The sequence below is a fragment of the Hylobates moloch genome, unplaced genomic scaffold (assembly GCF_009828535.3).
Source record: "Hylobates moloch isolate HMO894 unplaced genomic scaffold, HMol_V3 SCAFFOLD_1084, whole genome shotgun sequence".
Taxonomy (NCBI): domain Eukaryota; kingdom Metazoa; phylum Chordata; class Mammalia; order Primates; family Hylobatidae; genus Hylobates; species Hylobates moloch.
In genome coordinates, this window is record NW_026653359.1 from 1,986 (window position 1) to 8,254 (window position 6,269).

The 6,269-nt window shown below is 37.7% G+C and overlaps 1 long non-coding RNA gene across 1 annotated transcript; it reads right to left on the bottom strand.

The window, feature by feature from the left end:
* Nucleotides 1-279: 279 nt before the first annotated feature.
* On the bottom strand, nt 280-6,032 carry LOC131382678 (uncharacterized). Its single transcript, XR_009212256.1, has 3 exons — nt 5,937-6,032; nt 1,176-1,261; nt 280-339 (listed from the first exon to the last, which is right to left on the bottom strand). It is a non-coding gene; the product is annotated as an uncharacterized LOC131382678 (long non-coding RNA).
* Between the last annotated feature and the right edge of the window lie 237 nt (nt 6,033-6,269).

Here is a 6,269-nt window from a genome sequence, read left to right on the forward strand (position 1 = left end):
ATGTTTTAACTCATTGAGTCATCACAGCAACCCAATGATGTAGGTATTATTATTCTTCCCACTTTACAGATGGGGAAACTGAAGCCAAGAGACGTTAAGAAACTTGCTCAAGGTTACACATCTGGTAAGTAGCAGAGCCAGGATATGAACCCAGGAAGACTGGCCCTAAAACCTGTATTGGTCTTACCCACTACACTAAGTATCTCTTAATATACGATTTATATTGTAAGTTACTATAATTCGTCTAATGGGGAATACATCATTTTTGTTGAAATAACTCACTTATCTTCAGATTCCGGCATTTCAGCAATTTTTGGAAGAAGAAGACGAAGCAAACACCTGTATGACAAAGTAATATGGAAAGTGATTCTTAGGTTAGGAAGAAACATGTGTGAATGAATACATACCAAGTTACTAACCTTGATTACTCTGGGAGGGAGAAGTGAGAAAAGAGAGGGTAAAGGGGAGATTAATCTTATTTTATTTATATATATTTTATTGTTTTAACAGTTGCAATGAAAACATACCAATTTTATAATTTTGAGAGAGGAATTTAATAAAAGAATTTTAAAACAAAAGCGTTGCTTATAACAAATTCTTAAATGGTTCCACAGTTTATATCATTGCTCAAAAACACCTGCTAGAACATCAGGTATGGTAAATCAGTCTTTATATTTTTCTTTCTGTAGAGGAACTGGAACTGGCCTTTGAGTCTCAAACTGGGATCACTATTCTTTGAAGGGATCTGGCAGCATAATGACAAACTGACAAAATAAGGTAGTTGGTAAAGTTTTAAAACCTAAAAAGCTTTAAAAAATACTATCTGTCCTGAATGATTTTTAAATATTTACCTTACTGAAGGGATGCAAGTATCTCAAGACTCCTCTGACTCTTTTATTTATGTGACTCCATTTCCCTTTGGAAATGTGGCCTCAAGTGTAATTGACCAACAGGAGAACCACTCTAGAATCCTGCTGGTTTCTCATTTCTCACTGTGGCATTTTCTCAGTCATACCGCTAAGTATTTATCAAGTCCCAACCTCACCCTCCTCTGCTTCGCTATTTTATGTAAAAGTTTCCTTGATCTCAATAGCACCATTTTGGCAAAGTTTATTGACTAAGAGCAAGATGAGCAGAGGAAATACTTTCTCTTCCACAGGATGTAGGTTACTTACTTTACAGCTGTAAGAACTTGTTCCTGGTCTTCTGAATGTTGAGCTAAATATTGCAAAGCTTTTCCTGCCACGATTTGTTGTCCATTCTAAAAAGAACAAATATGTTAAATTACATCTCAAAGTGATACTGCAAAATATTATCTATATTCCTGTTCATTAAAGATAAGACAAATATCTAAACATACTCATTTTGTATTCTCAAAAACGCTACTGCAAGATGGTAGAATGAAGATACAACTCACTGACAAAAACAGAACACATTTGCATTAGCCCCAGAAACCCAATCCTCCCTATTCACAAACACTCAAAGCCTTGCCAATACTACCCTTAGTCCACTAGGACTAATCTTATTGTGCTCTTTATCCCCCACTTATTAGCAGTAAACAAAAGAACCCCAGATTGTCAGGTGACCCTCATTTCCAGCACTCTATTCCCAGAAGTCTCCATATATCCCCTCTTCTGTCCTCTTTTTCTATCTCTCCCCGACTCCTCCAACCCTTCCACTATGCTCTCTGAAATTCAGTCCACTCTCTGTAAAATCTCCTCTACCAGCAACCTCTTCCCTAGAAGTTTCCTCCACATTCTTGCTCTAATGGAAATCTAGGTTTCTGCCAAGGATGCTGCTTCCACCGAAGCCCTCTTAAGTGATGGCTGTTTTTGCTCTCACTAGCTTACCCATAGGCCTGGAGATGGAGTAGGTGTCTTTCTTGCTCTTCATTGCCATTTTAAAATTATTCTCCCATTCTATTCCCTAAAATCCTCAACTTTGAATTTCCTATAACCAGACTATATCACCCACTACTCTTCATTGTTGTTGTGGCCTACTAGCTCCCAGGTCATTTCTTCTCATTTTTTGGTGGCTTACTTATTGCTCAGTTATATTTTCCAAAAACTGCTCCTGTCTTAATTTTTGGCATTTTCTTTTTCTTTTTCTTTTTCTTTTTTTTAAGATGGATTCTTGCTCTTGTCACCTAGGCTGGAGCAACCTCTGCTTCCTGGGTTCAAGCGATTCTCCTGCCTCAGCCTCCTGAGTAGCTGGGATTATAAGAGCCCACCACTATGCCTGGCTAATTTTTGTAGTTTTTTTAGTGACAGGGTTTCACCATGTTGGCCAGGCTGGTCTCCAACTCCTGACCTCAGGTGATCCACCCGCCTCGGCCTCCCAAAGTGCTGGGATTACAGGTGTGAGCCACTGCGCGTGGCATATTTTCGGCATTTTCAATATATAGGTAGAGGATCCTCCCAATATTCTAGTTTCCTGGTTCCTGAAATTTTACTCTGACAATTACCTTAGCCGTTCACTCCCACAGTCATTCACTAGACTCTGTCATTACTAACAATTGCAATCATTTCATACTCTCAGTCTGGGCTAGGAGTAGGGTGGGACAGGTGAGGTGAGTGAAGCACCTAGGGTGAAAAATTTAAGGAGGCTCTCAGTGTTGTACAAGTACCAAGCCTTTACTTGTACCACCCAGAGAATAAGTTCCTCCTTAAGTTTTGTGCCCTAGGTGTCTCCCTCCTTCCCCCTAGTTCTCCACCCCAGCTCTTACTTTCACATATTCTACTTTCTGTCTACCGCCTCTTACCTTTCCAACTTGATACCTCTATTACCCTGACTCCAGCAATCCTTCAACTGCAGTACGACCCCCAACCCACTGATGCTACCAGTTTTGCACTGTCCCTTATCCCCTTGATGTTCTACCACATCCCCGGTTTAAATTCCATGGAGACTAATTATAACCACTCCCTTGTTCCTTGATTTTCTTGCCCTTCTTTTGCTTTATTGTATTCATCTGGCAAAACCTCAACTCTGATTAAGTCCAACTTTCTACTGATTTTGGTGCTTATATCCATTCAGCTGAATGTGGCCAGAAAAAAATACATACAACTACTTGTTTTATTTTAAAACTTCATCAAATGGCCTTAGTGCTACTGGCAAGCATATCACACTTCCGTAGTCATTCACTTTCTTACTTTTCTGGATGAATAGTTAATACCTTATCCCTTCTTCTCAACTCCCTAATACCTCCTCTTCTGAGCTCATAATTTGAGCCTGAGAATGGTTGAGGAGAAAAGAGGAACTAGCAAAGGAGAAAGAAAGAGTGACTCATGAGGTAGGATAAAAATAAGGATAATGTGGTGTCCTGGAAGCCAACTGTGTTTCAAGGAGGAAAGAGTGATCAACTGCATTGAATGTTGCTGATAGGTCAAATACAATGAGGACTGAGAATTAACCACTGCAATTTACGATAAAGAGGTCATTGGTGACCTTGACAAAAGCAGTTTTGTTAGAGTGGTGGGGCAAAAGCCTGATTGGAGTAAGCTCAAGAGAGAATTGGAGACAGTAAATATAGACAAATCTTTAGAGGAGTTTAATCACAAAGGGAAGAAGAGAAATTGGGGAATAGTTGGTGAGAGAAGGAAGGTCAAGAGGTTTTCTTACTTTTTGTTTGTTTGATATGGGATAAATGAGCATGTTCATATGCTGATGGGAATAAACCAGTAAGAGAATAAAAGGTTGACAAAGTGAGTGAGAAAAAGGCAAGAGGTGATAGAAACAAGTGTGTAAGTTTAGAGACTGGCTTTAGGAAGGAACATGATAGCTCATCTATGTGGCAGTTGAGAAAGCAGACTATGTGGTGTGATTCCTGGTGTGTGAGTAGAGGTGGTAGTAGGAATCTGTGGAAGTTCTCTTCCTGACTGCTTCACTTTTCAGAACCTAGAATATCCACATTTTCTCTTGGGAGGTGGGGGAATGAATTTTGTAAAGGGATTTAAAGATAAGGTAGCTTATTTTAAAAGAAGAGAAAGCAATGTTTTGCCTGCTGAATACCCCACTCTCACTACCCTTGTCTAGACTCTCATTATTTTAAAACTGGATTATTATCACAGTCTCCCATTCTGTCCTACATATAATTTCTCCCCATTCATTTCCCCATGCACAACCCAAATTATTTTCCTAAAGCACTACTTTTACATAAATTACCATCAATATTTTCTTATTGTTTACAGAATAAAATGTATATATAATCTTGTCACAGCTATTTCTTCTACTTTATCTCATACTCCTCCCCTATAGCATCAACATAATAATAAAAGTCATGGCCGGTGCAGTGGCTCACGCCTGTAATCCCAGCACTTTGGGAGGCTGAGGTAGACAGATCACTTAAGGCCAGGAGTTCCAGACCAGCTTGGCCAACATGGTGAAACCCCGCCTCTACTAAAAATACAAAAATTAGTCAGGTGTGGCTGGTGCACACCTGTAATCCCAGCTACTTGGGAGGCTGAGGCACAAGAATCACTTGAACCTGAGAGGCAGAGGTTACAGTGAGCTGAGATTATGCCACTGCACTCCAGCCTGGGTGACAGAGCGAGACTTTGTCAAAAAAAAAAAAGCCACTATTACATCAGGCAAAACATCTGGAATGGTGGAAACATAAGCCCTCCATCACTTTAACCAAACACTGTGTCTCTCAAGCCAATCACATTCCTTTCTCCATGTCTTGTTTATACTATCTCTTCCTTTAAAAAGCATTCTTACTTATGTAAATGCTACCCTTTCCAAAGCCCAACTTAAGGTTTCCTTCCACTGTAGAGACTTCCCAAATCAATTCTGGTTCTCAGTGATCTCTTCCTACTCTGAATTTTGGTAATTTTTAACATATACATTAGCGATTTGGTCTTTATTCTATATACTTACATAGAATTCTATATTCTGTAGACTTACTTTCCTAATGCATAGCTTGTCTGTTCAAATTGACTTGTGAGGTCCTGGAGGAACATATTTCTAGCATCTAGCCCAATATCTTGCCCAAAGTAGTTGCTAAATACAGTTTGAATGATATGTATTTTGATGTCAGTGAGTAGGGTAATATAACTCCTGAAGGAAGAAAATTATTTGGCAGATGAAGATATGGAATGTATTTGTGCAGAATGGGGAAGAAGATGAAAGAGAGGAAACCCAAAGGCAATTATGTTTTTAAAGGAAGGTTTATAAATGTACATTTGATGTAGAAAGCTGAAGAGAGCTACTGGAAGAAATATGGAACTGTAGTTCTGATCAGGAAGATGGTTTTCCTATTTAAAGTAGTTTTAAAAAGAAGATAAACTTAATAGTTTATAAAGCACATTTTCAGCCATCTTAATCAATTTTCGTAACAATCCTGGAGGTAGGTATTATCTTTATTTTGCAAAGGATGAAATTAAGATTTGAAGAAGTTAAGCACATATTAAATGGCAAAGCCAATATTCAAACCTAGTCTAAGAGCTCCACAGATGCTGCTATGCTTTTCTTAATTCAATATATTAACAAAACCAGAATTCTGTAAGTAACAAACAGGGGTACAATTATTTATTACTTCTAAACTAACACTATTTTGTGGTTATGAACTCAAAGGATCTCCAGAAATTTAAACCATTTTGTTCAAATTGATGAGAAAGATAAGTTTCTATATAGATAACTATTTATTGACATAGTATGGCATTTTGAATTTGGAGTTTCTTTTAAAAATTAATGTTTTGCTATGTTTTTTTGTTGTTGTTTTGAGCACAACTCTGTTACCTCACTGTTTCATTTACTTTAGTCTGCATTATAGTGAAATGAGAAGAAATAAAGCAGTTCTGCAACCAAGTTTGGCATGAAAATATGAGGCAAAACAAACAGTAAAGGTCTCTTCTGTGTCTAACTGATAATGATTCTATTAATTGTCTTTCAAAAAGGAAAAGGGATAAAAATCTAGTAGACGAATACATATGAATTACCTCTAGAGCAAACTGGGCAGCTAAACTTAGAAGCATGGTAGATGAACCTCTCTCTGCAATTAGATCATTATCTTCTGACTCTTCATCTGCTAATATATTCTCTAAAGTAATTATTGCCTGCAAAGCTGAAAAACAAGAAAAAAATTCAAAAATGATATACTCTAATCAAAGAAATTATAATCTATGGTTAATTATGCCACAATGAATTAGGAACTTATTTTAAGAACATTTTAAAAATATTAGTATTCATAAAGTAATGTGAGTTGCTAAGCTTTCAAGGAGGATTTGAACACGAGAAAAATGCCCAACTGAGCAACTGCACTTCTGTGAATT